General features: G+C 41.8%; 1 long non-coding RNA gene across 2 annotated transcripts in view; it reads right to left on the bottom strand.

Moving 5' to 3' along the window:
- Positions 1–14,325, bottom strand: part of LOC148326383 (uncharacterized) — a 111,201-nt gene extending 96,876 nt beyond the window's left edge. For both annotated transcript variants that reach the window (XR_015846172.1, XR_015846173.1), the window contains exons 1-2: positions 14,118–14,325; positions 4,546–4,697 (exon numbers count right to left, since the gene is read on the bottom strand). This is a non-coding gene — a long non-coding RNA (uncharacterized LOC148326383). The remainder of the gene's footprint in view (positions 1–4,545; positions 4,698–14,117) is intronic.
- Between the last annotated feature and the right edge of the window lie 5,066 nt (positions 14,326–19,391).

The following is a 19,391-nucleotide window of genomic DNA, read 5'->3' as shown; positions in this document are numbered from 1 at the left end:
ATTAACTCTGATTGACACTACAAATAAGACACTTCAACGATTTGCTCCCTAATTACGAAATAGCCTGGCGCTCGAAAATGTCATTCGCAAGCCTCCCGAGCACTCAACAGCAGCTTATTGGCGACTATTTGCCAACAATTGCGCTCTGCATATGGCATTAAAAGGACTTTATCAAAATGTCACTGCCTCTGTGATGGTCAAATGTACCACCCATATTGATTCCAAATTCTTACCGCTTCTCACACATCCATCATTCACTCCGGAGCGGCCCCGAAGCCTCCACATCGCCACCACCCACTTATTCATATTCTCGGCCGCCTATTTCATTTTCCCTGTGCTTGGCAGGACTTTATTTCCTCCCGTTATGCTTTCGAACCGTGCCACTGTCTCCAGGCAACTCAAAGGCTGCTTTAGCTTGTTAGGTCCATATCCCCTACAGACTTGTGTTTTTTACACTCTCTACACTTGCTGAACCTCTGCTGAGTTTCTGGTGAAGATCAAGTCATACTCACCCGCTGAGCACTTTTGAGAATAATTGGCGTCGCAATAGTGTGAGGCGGTTGGAGCCCTCTTCAAATTGCCGCTAATGTGGTTATTTTGGGCATGCTGTATAGCTGACAAGGCACGAGACCAACAACGGCGAGCCGTCAATTCACCAATATGTTCGTTCTTCAATTAATTGGCGGTAATGGTTCGATGAATAGATTGGACGGATAGAAAGAAGTAACACATTTCATCCATTGGTGTTATTTACATGTTCAACAAGCTCTAAGAAGTAAAAGAAATAATAATAAAATATATATAATTTTCTATATAACACTTTAAAACAAAAAAAATATTAGTTCATTTGGACCAAAGAAAAATGACTAAAAATCCAAAACGAGTTACATTAAAATAAAATAAAAGGTGCAAATGTTGCGATACACTTATGAATTGTCATTGGCTTTAAAATTACAACGCAAATCCTGAACTATATAAGATTAGACGTAAAATGAATTCTATTTTGACAATGTTTTAAATACGCATTTATAATAATCCATTTTTTACGATTATGCCAATTTTGTAATCGTTAAGTGTAAAAATTGCATTAGTTGCAAAGCCCGAGCATATTTCACACATTAATTTTCCTCATAGTTGATCACGCATATTTTGTCGCAAGGGAGCAATATTTGTGAGCAAGAGGCCACAGAACCCGGAAAGTGTTCATGTAATAAAATTTCTATTATGCTCATGCCAAATGTCACACACTCGATTGTCATGTGAAGAGAACATAATGACATACTCCCACTCAAGAAATTATTATAAGAATCATTTGAGTTTACCTTTAATGGTACTATGACAATCAAAGGAGAAAAATATGCAACCAAATTTATGAAAAAAATCCTAATTCCTCTGCGTAAAGTGTCATCAGCCAAGACAAGGATGGTAGAAGGCATCCTTTTAATAATATAATAACAAATATTCTGGCATTGAAAAAAAAAAACAATAAAAACTCGGAATGAATCAAGTTATTGCTTCCTCGCAGACGGTTCTATCAGTGAGGAAATCGCGGACTTTAATATGATGCAAATTAAACTCAAGGGATCAAAGCTGTCAAGTGTGCCTGCCAAACTTCCTTCAGCAGAAATACGTCTCACGCGTGTGGTCACTGACAAAGAAAGGAAAACATCAGCGGCGGGTCCGAGCCAGCCGAGTCGCTGGCGCCTTCATTTGTGGCGCCAGATAAAGATGTGACACTCATGAGAAGACAACGAATGAATGACAGCGGCAAACGCTCAAACGAGTCCAGTCCGCAAAGTTTCAAATCCAAATATTTAGCTGTCAACTCATTTGCGCTCTCGAATAGTTTGCATTTTTTCCCAATAGAATTAATATTCTGATGCACACTTACTGCCTCAGCCCTGACATATTAAAGAATCGTGAAAACAAATTTCCCATTCAGTTTATTATCGACTTTCAACATTTTGTTGCGGCTCACAAAAGTTGCAATGTGACCTTTTCCCCCCTCATTTTCCCGACGTTTGTATTCGTCCTCCCGCAACAAATATATTCGTTAAGCAAGAACCTTCACACCTTTTGAAAAGAAATGTTTGGAGCGTTCCAACTAAAGAAAAAAATATTAGCGTTCACCACGAGCACGAATTCCAGAGATTCGCCAATGGCGGCGCGATCAAGACGATATAAACGCGTACATTCTGTTCTGGAATGCGGTTTCTTTTTCAAAGCATTAGATAAGCGCAATGAGCGATATCGTCCGATTCAGAAAGATCCGTGTCCACACGTATCGCTGAAGCTCACTGACATACAAGACGAGGTCAACAAATATTGTCAACATATTATGTCAGGCGTGGGCAAACTAAGGCACGGGGCCACATGTGGGCCCGTTCAAGGTCTTAATCCGGCCGGCCAAACTTGGAAAAAAAAATAAATGAATAAACGATGCTAATGTTTTATTTTTTAAATTTTGTGGTGTGTCAAAGAGATATTTTGTTGGAATGCTTTTGTTCACTTTCATTTAAATGTTTTTTCTTTTTTCTCCGATGTGGTGAGGCGACCAAAACACTCCATCCATCCACTCCTGGTCCGGCTCCTCTGTCAAATTTTACAACCCATTGTGGCCCACCAATCAAAAAGTTTGCCCACCCCTGTATTATATGAAATATCTTCAGTACGGTGTCGGAGATCAGCGGTAATTGCAATTTCCCAATCTTCCCCGTCATCAATCCAAAAAGACAGCAGACGCTTCTATTTTTGGAGTTATTTGAAGCAAAACCTTACAAGAGGAAGAACAGCTTCACGATATTAGACTCCGCAAATATGATGCAGAATACACAAGGGGGGGGGGGCAGGAAGATTGCATATGCAGTGATATCATTACGGCGATAAGAAGCAATCACCGTGGCAACGTTGTCGAGGGACAGCCGACGTGCGCGATTCATGACAGCCTTGCAAGTGCAATTTGGGGTGATTGTCGTCAATTCATTGGGAAAACAACCAGCTTCTTCATTCCGCCGCCGCTTCGGTGCGCGTGGTTACGAAACGTAACCTGCTGTGGTGTCTGCATTTGGCGCCGGTTGAACAAGATTCATTTTTGACGGGATGAAAAATATCGCGTTCTCATAGTATTAAAATTACCGCTCTAAAATGACCCGTTCTGAAATATTTGTGTCAATTCAAACAACACCCCCCCCCCTCAACTCTCTGCAAGCAACCAATCATATTGAGCCGTGCTTAGACGTCAGTGACAGTTTTACTGAATTTGACCTTTTAAAACAACGTTCATCGGCCCAGGCCGAAGCGGAAGGGGACACGCGTGCCGATAATGAGACCGAATTTGCGTCTATTTTTTCAAGCCCAAACGGAATCAACTCATCCCACGGTCACGCGGCTTTTGTTTTATCGCATGACAAGAAGATTTTATTTGTCAGCCGGCGTCAACAACGTCAAACGTATTTCTTCATGAGAGCCGTCTCTCGCACACCTTTCCCTGGGCTGTCACCCAAACACATCCAACGTCCTTTCCCATTTACAGCGGGCCCCTCCCGCCGTGGCACGGCCCATCACGCCACGCAGGGACACTTGACAGCTGTTTGTTGATGTGCTGCCACCGCTTATTCCCTCTGTCTTGTTTGTTTTCATGTCAGCGTTTCAGGATGACTGATGTTGGATGGGTGAGAGGGGAGGGGCGGGGGGGGGGGGGGGTGTCACGGCCCACTCCTGACAACGAGGAACTGACACCATCGAGGAGCTGGTCTTTTTTTTTTTTTTTTTTTTTTCCTGAATGTCAGGCCAATTTGAGCTGACCATCGCATTTCTTTTCGGAATGTTACACGGCGGCCTGCAGGCTCCTTTTGAGGACAATTAATGATAGCGTATTTCTCAGAAATGAAACGTTTAAAAAATATATATTTATATTCAAGGGCCATCTGTTCAAAAAAGCAAATATTTAGTAACATGAATGTATAAAATAGTAGGGATTCAATTTGCGGGGACTTGTTCAGACGCACACACACGCTAACGCATATGTAAGATACATTTTAATTATCCTCGTGACACATTGTTAAATGTCCTTGGCTAACTTGAACGGCGCAATATAAATTTAAGCTATTAAGTATTATTATATATTATCATCTTTCATACGCGCCTAAAATGACAAGAAACGCAACTAAAATAAAGTAAAACTACTTAAGCACTCTGAAGACGCTTGCCAAGGACGTAGGCAAGAGACGATGGTTCATCGCTGGCATGGGAACGCACGTTGACTTCTGCACACTTTACACACCCTCTTTCGTGTCCCGCTGAAATTGGCTCATTTTAGGAGCTTGTTTCATGCACGTGTGACTGCATCATGTGGATTTTGATAGCTCCGAGTTTTGATTAGTGCGCTCCCGTAAAGAAAGTAAAAGCATTTGTGGCGTGAGGACATCAAACTCAAAAACCCGCCGCCATCACCACGTCAACAACTTCGCCGAGCAATCAAGCCATGCCGGAAGCTAACACAAAATCCGTCCATCCCAAAAAAAAAAATATTACAGCTCTGCTTACCTTTTGTCGCCCGAGTGGGGGATTCCGGTGTTGCTGCATGATAGTTCCTCAGCATGACAATTTCAGACAGCGTTGTGGCTTGAAAGTAGCTCTGGAGCTCCGTCCAAACCGAGCTGATCATGTCGTGGGCGGAGGGAATTGTTGTGATTATTCTGGAAAGAGCAGAACGGTTCACTCAGAGACGCAATTGCAGAATTCGACCAAAAACAATAAATAATTTCACACTTGACGGGAAGGAAGGCACTCCAGAGAACCAATTATCTGTATACAAGCAATAGAAAACCAATTATCCATAAATTGGACCCTTTAAGTCATTATATACTGAAAAAAATTAAAATAAAAAAAGCCTCACTGGGCATTTTCACGAGCAATTATGTATTCGATGATATGCTTTTTAAATTAGTATGTTTCGTAGACATTTTAATATTTGTATTGCTTGTATAAAAAAAATCTGGTTCTAAGGTTATCATCACACTTCTCCTCAGTAATGTAAAAAAAATTAAAAAAAAAAAAAAAATGTCATGAAGCATGATGACAATTTCAACTCCTCACCTTGTTTTGACTTTTGAGGCTTTTCTTTTTTTTCCCCAAAAACATTTCGATTAAACTCGATTTGATGCGTCACGACAAATACTGAAGCTTTTTAAAACGCATCTTATTATATTGAAGAAAAAGAAAAACAGAGCAAACTATACTGACTCAACAATCTGTTAGTCAAGGCAAACACGAGGCTATTTTTTTATTTATTTATTTATTTTTAAATGAATATAACAACAATCGGTACGTGACGAGCCAGAGCTTATTGTCACTTTGCAGCGCGTCCGAGCGAGCCAGTCATCAATCTTTGTTATGAATACACCTTGTGAGTCATGTGTTGACAACCCGATTTCCTGAATAGGCCCAACTAAATTATCCGCCATTTTGTCGGGTCACAACATGAAAACGAGAAAATGAATCTGCTCAAAATTCCCACGGCGTCCTGACAAAGCATTCGCCAGAATGAAAGCCAACGTCACCTGTCACGGCCAATAACCGCAGCCAGTCCATCTCGCACCTCCACTCCCACCCGCCGGCCCACCACCTGACGCGCGGCACATCACCGTCGCTTTGACTGACGTCCTCAGCATTTAGGGGAACATTCAATCTCGCAAAAGGTCGGAACATTAAAAGCATTATTTTGCATATGTCAGCGTGCAGGATTGCCAACGAACAGACTTGACATCAACTGGAAGGTTTACTTTATGGATTAGCGCCGAGGCAATTCATCCAGTTTGGCTTCTCGTGATCAGAAGGGCATTATAACGGAAGAAAAAGGATTGGTGTGCGTTTGCAATTCCTGCACCGTGAACGCACCTGGTTGCAAACTAGCAGCAGTCGTTCTCCTTTCAGTTGACGATTGCCCAAGCAGGGATCTCAGTTTTTTTTTTTTTTGTCGTGTAAACACTCGGTTTCTCCACTAAATGAAGATAAACTGTAATTCCATAAGGTTCGGAAAGTTGCTTTCCTCAAATTGAGTCTACCGCCTACCAAAGACGTATTTATACGTCTTATGTTTTTTTTTTAAACTGGGCTCACAATTCCAGCATATTTCCACTTAAAGCATCGTAAATATAAGTTAAGCAGAGTCACAAAAAAAAGACAAAACCTGAGCAGAAAGGCCAACGACACCATTAAATGCGAAAAAAACAACAACTCCTGTGCAATGCATTTATGAGCATTTCATCTTGAAATGACGCAAATAACCTTTCATTTCCTCCCCAAGCAGATAGCAGAACGGACACATTGAGCACAGAGCGCTGTCATGACCAAAGCTTTTTTTTTTTCCCTCCTCGTAAACAGTCACTTTGCAAGTTGCCCCCAGTGGGTTTTAAAAGTGTGCTAACTCCAAAATAGATGAAACCGATGTTCCGTCTGTCAGACGTTTGTTGAGCATCCCGTGCAACACAAACACTTTGATCCGCAAATGAGTCACCTCTGTTTCCGTGCGCCGACACATTTCTCATGTTCGCTTAGGTTTCAAAACGCCACGCGTGCGCGATGCAAAGAAACGGGAGGCGGGCGTTTTCAACGAGTGAAATATGAACGCGCGTTATCGCCTAAGATGCCGATGAGCTAAAGTTGTTTTGTTCTTCTTTTTTTTTTTTTTTTTTTGTGTTTAGGCACCCGAAGCAAAGAGCATCATAATGCACATATTGATTTGAGCGTAAAGGACACACTCAGAGGGAGTATTCTCACAAAAGGGCGAGATGAATGAGATGGAGCGTGTTATTTATTTATTTTTTTATTTTTATTTATTATTGCTGATGTCCAGAGAAGTTGCTGGTGCTCAAGGACACACACGGACATGTTTACTCATGAATGAATGTAGTACCTGTGAGGAACGATCACAACGAGGTCCAAAAGGAACATATTGACTCATATCCAAAGAGTTGGATTTCTGTAGTTTCTGCACACCAATCAAGTTGTTATATCTGACGATTCCCTAATTACGACACGTCAAGTTTCTACGCCCTTGATATGCAGGTGATGATTACCGACTCCGGAGTGAGTCCGCAACATGTTTCGCCACGCTAGTAGCGAGCTAACAGATTGCGGCCTAAGTAGCCATTGAGCTTGCCTATGTCCTTTTGGTAGACGACGTAAAAGTGTTGCGCAACGTTAGCATGCGCGCGCAGAGCTCAGTCAAGCGTTTTGGGAAAAACTTTCGAAATGTTTGATTCTCAGTTTTGATATTCAATGAGGCACAAAAGAGAAATTTTGAGCCACAAACTAGCATTTTAAACACAAACGCTATATTTATCAAAATGTCGTGTTTTGACTCGTGGAGACACGTTAAGAATTTTTGCGGGTTGACTTCCTCTTGAAACGGTGAAAAAAAAAAAAATGCGGATGATTACGAATTGACTCCTGGTTCTGTCAATAATAATTTGTTCCAGCAACGCATGATATTTTCTTCATACAGCGACTTTGGCTTTTGGAAGGGTTTTTCAAGTTAAACCATCACTTTCGGCCAGAAGGAAAGTGACACGAGAGAATTGCAACCCTGGAGGAAGACGCTGCACTATTGTCTTGTTAAAGTGACAGCATCATCTACTTTGCCCCTGATGTGGCAAAAGCAACCATCTAGCGGCTTTTCACATCTTTCCTCACCTTGCTTTTTATCAGCGAGCTGTCAAAATAATCTCGGGAAAGAGTGAGTCACAGTATTAGCTGGAATATTTGTACATCTGTTGGGCCGTAACTCTTCAGCGGCGCTCACAAAATGCTGTGGAGCAGCTGCTCTAAATTGACAGCACTCTTTTCTTATTATTTTTTTTTTTAAACTTTAAAATTTGGGTAGAAAATTTTAATTTGTTCGCTTAATGACTGATAGTGTAATTTGTTTAAATATAAAAAAATTGCCATAAGAGAAAAATGAATGTTTTCAGGGTCAAACTTCAATTAACGGTTCACAGCCTCGGGCCGTGTTTTAATTAACATTTTATAGGAATGTCATATAAATGTAAACACAAGTTACGCACTGCTAATTTTGAGATGATAAAATTTTTTTTTTTTTAAAAACGACGGACAAAGGCAGCATGTGAAGGTGAAGTTGAGGATTAGTTTTCCAATAAATCTATTTGGACCATTTAGAGAAAATTCATGTGCTTTTACTCTGCCGTGCTAATATTACATTTATTGCATCTTATCGTTCAGGAAAGGAATTAATTTTGGATACGATACACTCTCATTCTACTTTTGGAAAATAATAAGAATATTATACAAAAATTTAGTGAACCAATCCAAAATGTAAAAGCAACAAAACACTGCATTATGTTGAATAAAATTAAAGTAGACATTCTAAATCAGGCGTGGGCAAACTACGGCCCGGGGGCCACATGCGGCCCATTAAATGTTTTAATCCGGCCCGCTGGACTTGAAAAAAATCAAATGAATAAACCTTGCTAATGTTTTATTCTCTAAATATTATTGATATTTTGTTGTAATGCTTTTGTTCATTTTTATTTAAAATTAAATGCATTTTATATTCTCCAATGAGGTGAGGTGACCAAAACACTCCATCTATCTGCTCCTGGTCCGGCCCATCTGTCCAATTTTAGAATCCATTGTGGCCCGCCAATCAAAAAAGGTTTGCCCACCCCTGTTCTAAATGATGGTGCTTTAAACAAATAAATCATAAAATTAGTAAAAAAAAAAGAAAATGGCACAAAAAGCCAAAGAAAAAGCTTCAAAGCTCTTGAGTGAGCCCGTTTGCAAAGTACCATGTGCTGGTTCTCTGATAAATTCATGGCTGAGTTCCACGCTGTCACCACGTCGTGCTCCAGCGTAGCAAAGTACCACATGGTGAAAATGTTGCATTCAAGTGCAAAATTGCCCTTCAGCTTTTTTCCTCTCATCCTAAAAGCCCTTTGCCATTTTCCCTTTCCTGGCAAGAACAAAGGTGATGTTTTACTCTGCTGGGAGGAAAAAAAAAAAAAAATGAAATCAGAGGTGATCACCGTCTCTCAAATCATCGCCTCCCTCCATTACCCCCCCCCCCATCGCATGATGCAGCCTCGCTTCTCCAAAGGGGAGAAATTCATTGGAACAGGTGGAGCTGTGGACCATATCCCATTAGCGAGCCTGCCAAAGGCCCATTCCTGGAGGAGTAAATCCTGCTCTCCATGCACCACAGACGCAAGCTACGGTATGGAGAGTCGAATATGGAGCCAACCTGGCCGAAGTCGGCCGAAGTCGGCCGGCGAACGATGAACATAACGATAAGCACTTGAATGACTTTCGATTCGAAAATACCCCAACTTCACATTTGGGGGGGGGTGGTTTCCGAGAAACAGTCGTTTGCAATGAAAGTCAGCAGCTGTGAAAAAAAAAAAAAAAAGCACTGCAGGCATGTGGAGCCTGTCGTGGGTGCATGTGAAGGGCGGACTAACGTCGGGCGGCTCGGACTGGCTGGGCTAGTTGCCCCCCCCTCGGGCTTTATGACTCTTCCTACATGGCAACACATAACGGCAGCACTCGCCTTTTCTATACATAGACCGAGACACAATGTCAAAAGCAATGACAATGATGGGTCGCCCTGATTAGGTCAACGAGTTTCGTTGGGATGAGGACACGGGACAACAGAACTTGGTGTGGAAACTTTTCACGAAATTACACTACGTATGTCGTATTGATGTGAAATATTTTTTTTTTTAAAAATACTCAGTTTACGATAGAGTTCCGTTCCCCCTCGGTAACATACGCTAACTCTTGTGGTCATTTTTGTTTTTGTCCAATTATTTGTCGGACTCGGTGGGACTAATTTGCTCAAGGTCTGTGTTTGAAGAGACAAACATTTGATGGCAGCGTTTTAATAATTCAAGTGTTGCTACGTCAGTCTTATCTGCTCACGGCCTTCGAAAATCACATCGTGCTGGCCAAATTCGAAATCGGACTGTTTCTTAAAGGGGAAGTCAACCCACAAAAAAAAAATCTTTACGATAAAATCTTCTATCCACCACCTAGTCTAAAAAAGCGTTCTGATTAATATTGTGCTTGCGGAATATGCATTAGCAAACAAAATCCACTCATTTTTAAGTCATCTAAGGGGCGGCCATTTTGTCACTTCTGTCGACGGAAAATGACATCACAGTTGCTTAGGGGTCAACTAATGACCAATCACGGCTCACCTGTTATCTGAAGCTGAGCCATGATTGGTCGTTAGCAGCCCTGAGCAAATGTGATGTCATTTTCCGTCGATAGAAGTGACAAAATGGCCGCCGCCTCAGATAGCTAAAAATGGGTGGAACATATCATTGTAAAGCCATTTTTAGGTTGACTTCCGCTTTAATCAGTCCAAGTTCAAATTCACCCCAGAAAGGCCTGCTTGTCGGGTCTTGATGACGTCAGCATTCTCTGTCCTCTGATTGGTTGGTCAGAGCAAGCCAAGTTGCATAACTAGCTATAAAGAGCTAACTAGTTCCTTGTATGTCGTTTGAAACGTCTCTATGGCGCTAGCATCGTAAAACAAGGACGCCCAGGGACAAGAAATACAAAGAGACCAGGAAGTATGTAGATGACCATATTGCAGACGAACTTTAGGAAATGGATCCTATGGTCCTGAAAGCTTCCCGTTAATTAGCCATTAGGCCCGACGTGATGTCACAATACGTCTCATTTAAACCCGACCTCGTACTTGGGGTCAAACTCCACAATGAGCTGCCGCCATTGTGATAGCTCGTTGCCTTTTTTTTTTTTTTTTTGACATTTAAAATTCAGTTTGACATTCATGACAAATACATTTATGACTATTTGAGCATTGTGTATGCGTGCGCGCGGGGGCAACTCACACCCCCCCCCAATCCCGCCCCCATGTGTGTTGGCTAATAGAGTTGTTTAGTCACAGATCTGTGTGACAGGTGGCCCTGCTGGCCTCCAGTGTGTGCTCAGTACAAGTGCTCTCCTGGGTGAGGAGCTGTCGCATCCACTTACACCAGGGAGACATTCCTCTGGCCCCTTTTTCTTCAACCGCAACTAACTTCGCCCCGCTTTTCCGGAGCGTGCCACTTTTTTTTTGTGATGTTGTATATTCCCAAGTCAACCTCCTCTTTCTTGCTGGAGAAAAAAAAAAAAAACAACATGGCCAACTGCGCGCACAAATGCCCAAAACAAACATCACAGCTTTTTAAAGCCCATCAGGGAGAGGGCTGCGGCAATATTTTAAAAAAGTAGCAGACAGTTTTTTGTTTTTTTTTTGTGAGGATGGTTGTCGTTTTGACGTGTCTGACCGCACACACAAGCAAAACAATACAGCATGCGTCCATACGGATGGAGCTTTTTGTGTCATTGTAACTCTGTGCAGCCTCTAAGTGCTGTCTCAGCAGAGGCGTGGGTTATGTGTGACAATTGACGCAGGCGCCGGTGGTGCATGGGGGGGGGGGCATGTCATTTTTGTTCTGCATCAACAACATGTCACCAATAGGGAAAATTGTCCTCCAATGCATGCGCTCCAAAACACTTACTGTAGGCTATCAATTATGCAGTTTGAACTCAGACATACAGAGGAGGGGGCGGGGGGGTCGCATCTATCTGAGTGAGACAGCTTACATGATTTAAAGCAACAATATGTCGTCATTTGAGCATACGAGCGACAAATTCACGTTGTGCGTATACCGACAGTGAAAATCAGAATAGCATCTCTCGTTGCTATGGCAACCTCGCATCACCTTTTCTAATACCCGATAATATCAGCGGGTAAGCACAACCCACTCTTGTGCCAGCTGTTCTTACGTCCGCTTCAGAGTTCTGAGGTTCGGTACAACATGCGCGTTAGGTTGATCATGACTAAATTGTCGATGCGAGTGTGAATGAATGTTTTGTCGGCATGTGACCTGCAATTGGTCGGCGACGAGTACATGGTGTGTCCCGCCCCCTGCCCAAAGCCAGCTGTGGTGAGCACGCCAGCTCACCCGCAAAACTAATGAGGATAAGGGCTCGAGAAAATTTTCATTCAGATCATTTCCTAATTAGTTATTGTTCCGCTTCACCTTCCAATCGCGGACAGAGTGATGCTAATAAACGTGCGCACGCACACACACGCACGGATTTGTGATCCTAAATATTGAACGAGTTTACCATTTACAATTGTCAACCCGAACCGTTCAGAGAGAAAATCAGGGAGGAAAAAATGCCTCTTAAATCACCCCACACCAAAGGTCAGCGGGATCATCGGCAGAGTTGAGGTTCTCGAGTCTTTGCTGACTTTGACCGGAAGGGATAACGAGGCTCAAAAATGGTTTGCGGGCCACACACGGCATTTGGGGGGGATTTTAGTTTCATTTTGATCCCAATTTTTTCATGGAAAATGCAGAATGAATTTTTTTTCCAAGTGTTTTTTTTTAAGCCCGGATTTGAACTATTCGCGGGCTGGCACAGTCTCTATCCTACAAAAATTGTGGGTTAGACTGAATTAATTTAACTTAATTTAATTAATTTTCCCTCCCTTGCTAAACTCAGAATTTGGTCCGCAGTGTAAAGTGAGGTCACAAGTATCGATCAGTGTTTAGCATGAGAAAGGAAATAGCACAGTCACACTGAATTAATAATATATTTGGGTCTTCGTTTTTATTCTTTCCTGCATCAATAGTATCGGAGTGACTGTCAGCCTCTCAGCATTCACACGAAGAGACACAAAATGTTCTTTGGTAAAAGTGCAGCTTCATGTTTTTTTTCCCAGTACAATCAAAACAATGCTGATTACAGCATGCTGGTCTTCTATTCCAACCATCCCATTCATCAAAGCATTGTTTCCGTGCTTGTCTGAGGTTTTTGGGCACACCTGCGAGGCCTGGAAGTGCTTCCCCTCTAAAGCACTATGCTGTGAATAGAGAGATAAGGCTGATTGAAATATGCTCAGCTTTGGAAAGCTGGCAGGGAATTTCATGCGGTGGAATTACATTCAAGAAGCGTGACGTGATGTGCATAAAAGATCACTAGTGCCATCAGTTGGTTTGCATCGCTCGGGTGGAATGGTTGCAAAGCACACTGGCGCCACACTGTGGTGTGCCTCAGCAATTGCAGGCATTTTAGAGCTTGATGCGATAAGGATTGGGGAAAAACAATTATATTTTAAAAAAATGGTTTGATTATCCTCCAGCCCGTTGCAATTTGCATTCTGGCAACTTTTAGCATGTAATTAAAATCATGCCGCTGTGTCAAAATGTGACGTCATTTTAGACACTGCCATTTGAGCTGCATCAAATAGCACTGAGGTCACATGTTTTCACTCCACACACAATCTGCAGTTCTTAATACTACAATGATCCCCGTTTAGTGGCTTCAATGGACATCTTACTATAACGCAATGTAGGACCATGAGGTCTTACCCAAACAAGAGACTCATTGCCAGTCGATCCCAGAGCACATCGATACAAAACAAGCATTCGCGTATATGCACAAATTAGAGTGTTTGCTGAACATAACGTGCAAGTCCACACCTGGGAGCAATTGTCATCAACTACAACCATATCAGGATGACCCACCCAGCATGGTTCCTTTTGTTTTCATCTTTTGCTCTTATGCGTACGAGACAATGAGTTACAGTGACCTCTGCTGGTGATAAACAATGCTGCAGTGGATTTAAAACAGTAGAACCGACCATTTCGTCAAATAACTTTTTTTTGTGGCCTAAAAATCAACCATACAGGAAAAGTAATCTGACATATTCTAAAAAAAAATGCCCATTACATTACAAAGTTATTACGGATAATGGCGTGCGATTGGTCACGTTCATGAGCCACGATGTTAGCACTACCCTTTTTCACCTCTCTTACGATTAGATGTCACAGAAAAGGGCTTTACAAAAAATAAATAAATACAATTGCGTAGTGTGCCAAAAAGAGCATGGTCAAGAAACGAGGACACCACTCGTTCCAGTAATAACTACAGCAGTTGTGGCGTCCAACAAAAATGACGTCACGGCAGGCTAAGACAAGGGGAGTTGATGACGCGCACCCCAACTGTTGCATCATTGCCATCTTTACTGTTGTTTCTAGAGGCGCATCCATAGCGTAGGAAAAGGGACAGCCACTTACTTCATTTGCCATTCAAGGTCGCTCTCTTGGACTGATCAGCTCTCTCTCTCTCTCTCTCTCTCTCTCCCCGCAACACGAGTTGGCCGACGTTCAAAGTCCATTTCATATGTGCGCTCACATTTGCTTTCCTTGATGATTTTTACGATGTTTTTGGCAGATTTTTACAGTCAGCAAAAGGTTTCTTCCCCATGCTCAGCCCACCACACGATCCAAACAAAACAACTCATCACCCACAGGTGTGTGCACCTACTAATCAGAAAGACCACTCCCCCCCCCCCCAACGACACCACCAATCACTGTGAAAGTGCAAGCATCGCAACAGAGGAAAAAACACTATATGGCTCCTACAACAGCTGTAGATAAAACTACATCGATATGACTTCCTATCAAATCTACGCGTCTACGAGGAATGCTATGCTAACGGAAGTCACCTCTGCCAACATGGCCGCATCACTTGACTCGCTCTTTAGCCTGACTAAGTGAGCAACAAGCTGGAAACGTGACCTTTCTCTGTCGCTTGTTGGCGCCACTTACTGACGGAGCAAATTGCAGCAAATTCTGGATTTTATAGACAAAATGACAGTTTAAATCAGGCGTGGGCAAACTACGGCCCGGGGGCCACAAGCGGCCCGTTAAACGTCTTAATCTGGTCCCAGCTCATGATCATTTGAATCAGGTTGTGTATGGAGGAGGGAGACGTTTTTCTTAGTCAGCCTCCCTACTTTACTGCTTACTCATTAGTCACTGCTTCTTTGTAAGTGTGTAGCGTAAGCAGTTCGGATAATGGATAATGATCAGTACTTTTTTTTTTTTTTTGTGCATTTGCTCTATTCAGCACCAGCCGTTTTGTACTTATCGTTTTTGTGCTTTCGGCAAATTAATGTATTGTGATTAACTCTCAAACTATACTCAAATTGCACCCAGTGGACAAAGAAATGTGTTGTGATCAAAATGAGAGTTTTTTTTTTTTTCCTTCATAAATATTTCCCAATGCAGATTCTCGCCAACATCCTTTTTCCCATCCGCCGGGGAATCTGAGGCTGATGCTTCGCAGCATCTGCGCCGGGGCTCCTGTGGGTTGCAGCCTGACAGCTTGTCTCCACCAAGGCTTGGTAATGAGAGAGGCTGTGTTCATTCTGTCTACATGTGTCAGACGCCGTTGTTTTTTGGGGGGGAGCTCGCACACGCTGCGGTTTTCCTTTGGCTACGTCTGACGGCGATAAAGCAACAACATGCAGACGCCTATTTGTGGCAATAGAAGTTATGTTGAGATTGCCTTTTTGAGGGGTCTATTGTGTATAAATAAGTTAGAGTCCATGTTTCAACGTGGCGTTAAGCAAGCAATAATGTTGCAGTGTTGACTCAGCAGCCATTCGGTTTTTCAGGGGAGAAACACAAAAATAAATATTTGTCAGCACTTACCAAAAGAAGTCACACCTCACTACCTCGTAATTTGCTTGAACCTCCCGTCATGCTTACACAAGACCCACACAGAGCCAGTGTTGCACAGTACATCCACCCGGCTTGTGTTGTGATGCGGTCAAACTCCTAAAATAGCTTCGATTTCAAAACTTGACTAGTTTGGTTACAAAAAAAAATGAGGAAGTTGTTTCACAGTGCAGCGCACAAGATGAATAACAACAAATAGAAACTATCCACCGTATATATTTATCAATAATAATTAGCAGTACTGTACATGGATATGAAGTCTGGTCAATAGAGGGCGCTAACTTGCAACCGCACCACACTAACCGAATGATGAGCCACGAAGCATGAATAGTCACCATCTCGTGAATGTGCTTAGTAGCGTTTTTGTTTTTTTTTGCCATTTGTTCAATAAAGTGATTTAAAGTGCAGCTATTTTTGACCACTTGCCACCAAGACGTTATAATACATTGTCACTAGCAAAGGTAGACGATAATAAATTAGCTGATATCAATATGTTGCCTTCCGTGTTTGCTATTAGACGGGTCGGTGTAATACACGAGCCTAATTTATTTATTATTCATTTATTTTTTTAAAGAGTAAAATTAAAAAATCCAAAACTTTGACTAGCTCCTTGGCTTATTGGACAAAAAAAAAAAAGAGTGACGGGTTGAATTTACTCAATTTTCTTTTGTCAAGGGGTCGCACAAAATAAATTCATCTGGATCCAGAAACATTTTTAGGTTGATTATAAATCATTTACAGTCAACTATACCACTTGGAAAAAGAAAAAGGGAGTAAAATCAATTTTTTTTTTAAGTGTACAACTGTGCGTGTGTGGTGGATTTTTTAAATGCATATATTGCATATCACTTTTTACCATTTGGGCACACACTGTACGTTTTTGTTTGTTACGCTCTCCCCCCAAAATGATAATTCTTTGCATTATAGGCTCACAATGAAAACTTTTGACTTCTTCGTCTGCATAGAAATTGTGATTGCAATGATAAATGATCACACAATGGGAGACTACAATTTCCAGCAGTTTCTCAAAATGTCACCATCAAGGGTTTTGCCTCCACCAGCTCATCAAACAAAACAATTTGTTGCCCCCCCCCCCCCCCCACTGAGTGTAAAGTCAGTGACAAATCGCTTCAAGTTGCTTGGTTGCTGTGAAAGAAAGACATTTATGATCTTTGCCCAGTGTGCGGCAGATTGCAACCTGCTCCGGAGTTTGCATTTGGACCGCTTTAATTTTGATACACCGCCATAAATAAAATTAGGGGGGAAAAAATCAGGTGACTGAGGTTTTGACTTTTAGCCTTACATCAAGAGAGTTAAAAAAAACACGACCTTATCCATTTAGTTTTTCTAGCAAAGCCTAAAACAATTGACATCTAAACCGTATTTATTATTATTATTTTTTTAATAACTGGATGAAAATGCTTTAAAAAGTAATTCAGAACATTCATTCTGGTGAATATTTGGAATCCTGCTCCTGATTCCTATTGGGAGCCTGCAAGCAATATTTGGCCTGGAGCAGCTCAAGTTATGAAAAATTGCTATCAGGCTGTCAAATCTTTTGCAGATTAACACAATAGGGCGAGACACAAGTGAAAGTGGAAAAAAAAAAGATGACTACGTCTTAAAATAAAATCCGCAGCAGGTGACAATATTGGCAAGAGAACAATGAGCAGGTGAACACTGAATTATAAGGTCAGCTCAGCATTATGGCGGGATTTACGCTGCATGGTCCAAGTGATACAATTTGCTCCCAAGTGGCACAATTGGGAAATGCATCATGGCAGCGTAAAGACAGGAATGGAATCAGGTCTCTTCCAATTGTAGATAAAAAAAGAAAAATTTAAAAATAGATTTAATGTGAGTGTAGCTTAAAATTTTTCTTTCATCCTCTGCGGTCATTAAATTGCCGTCAATTGCGAACGTCACAGCTCACCTGATTTCTGAGTTTGTGCTGCTTGATTCTTATTCTAAATGCAATATGAATCAGAATAGCATGTTCAAATGTGGGGACACAAAACATTTTACTGGAAAGAAAAAAAAAAAAAAAGACTCAAACCTATTAACTTCTGCGAGGTTGAAGCTAACGAACACAACAAAACGCCATAGATGGGCTAACAAAACAAGCATCGATGCTGCGCAAGCTAACCCTTTTAAACATTTGACCACAAAAGGTGCAGCAACAGATGTTGACAGACAACATGACATGGTGTGAGTATTGTTTATTTTTTAATCCTCTGTAAAAATCAACTGCAAGTAGGCTGACATTTTTTTTTTTTTTTTTTTTTGCCGGTGTAGTAATTTTGGTGCTCGTTCCCTGTTGGATGCGCGACATCTCTCTGCCTGATTGTACGGGAGTAATGAAGGTTCCGCGGAATGCGGCTTCAGCAGAAAACTTCCGGGAGGTCAGGTCAAGGTCTCGCCTCCTCCGAGAGACATGCAAGGGAGACTCGCGAGCGGAAGAAAGTTGGAGGGGAATTTTTCAAAAGACGTGGCCGTCAAAATTGTTTTTGCAAATGAATCATTTAGCTGAGGTAGTCCGTATGGACCATTAAAGTTGACTGAAGATTGTCTAAAGTGCGAGAGTGTCTGATAGCTTGGCTGACTTTGGCTCGGTGTCAAAATCTTTAGCTTACATAACGGATAGAAAAGGCTTGGCGTGGTGCGCCGCCAACAAAGACAAGATCTAACCAAGCATGGCTTTTTTACTCTGTTAGCAAAGACCATTCGCTTACAGACACCTTGGCGGATTCCCTTGGGTTGCGCTAGTTGACGTTATTTTTCTTGCGGTCACTCATTGGATTGTGGAACTACGCAATGGCGTTGAAACCATTGACGGCTTAGGACGTCAATTTAAAATAGCACAAGGAGGTGGCACTGTATCGAGACATCTTGGACAGAATTCATTTATTGTACCGCCGTCATACAGCTGTGCAAAAGTCGCCATATTACCATCAAGACACGTCATGAAATATTTTACGAAATTACCAAGGTAAGGGGAGTCTTCACAAACAAAATGACCTCAGTTCAAACGGAAAGTGCGTCTCTTAATTAAACGCAAAGGCGCTGTATCAACAAACACGAAGCAACCAAACTGCACTTGAAACGCATGCAAATGGGGAGAATTGCGGCAAAATATTAATAATTAGTAGCAAAGGGGCCTCCCCCTGATGTGCGCGATGCCTCGCAGCTTTCACAGCAAGACTGCCTTCATAATGATTTATGTGCTTTGTTAATGTTTACGTGCGCCATTTACATATCAATGTGAAATAAAGGCGCGTGCCTGGTGGCGAGACTCGTCTTTGCGAGTACGACGGCGTGCTAATTGTTCATATAGAACAAGTTGTACAAGAATTAGGTCAAATGGAATAAAACGGCTTGGTATTACTTTTTTTGTTTCTTACCGCGGTGACATCCTCACTCTCGTCAAAACAAAGCTGAGATTTATTTTTTTTTTGGTGACATTTCATCAAATAGAGATGCTATTTGTCCCTCAATTACAGGATTAACAGACACCAGGTCCTAATTAGTTGCCTCCCTCAAACAGATATCACACATTTTGTGTCAAGGAACTATGTTGAAGCAAGAGGAGGAGTTTCATTTATTCAGGCCATAGAGCTCTCTGAAGTTGACTTTATTATTTATTTTTAAAAAAAATGCCTTCCTTCACCTGCAGCTGAGTGAATAAACATCCATGTTCACGACGATCAGTTCACCGCGACGGTGTTGGTACTTTATGGGGAGTGAAACTAAGAAAGCGGAACAAATTGTAGGGCAAATATTAACATGCATGAAAACCGAGGAGAAGTGTTAAAGTCACTTCTTGCT

This window comes from Idiotropiscis lumnitzeri, chromosome 12 (genome assembly GCF_059441095.1).
Source record: "Idiotropiscis lumnitzeri isolate Australia: NSW breed Sydney's pygmy pipehorse chromosome 12, RoL_Ilum_1.0, whole genome shotgun sequence".
Taxonomy (NCBI): domain Eukaryota; kingdom Metazoa; phylum Chordata; class Actinopteri; order Syngnathiformes; family Syngnathidae; genus Idiotropiscis; species Idiotropiscis lumnitzeri.
This window is presented reverse-complemented; position numbering and strand designations above follow the sequence as displayed.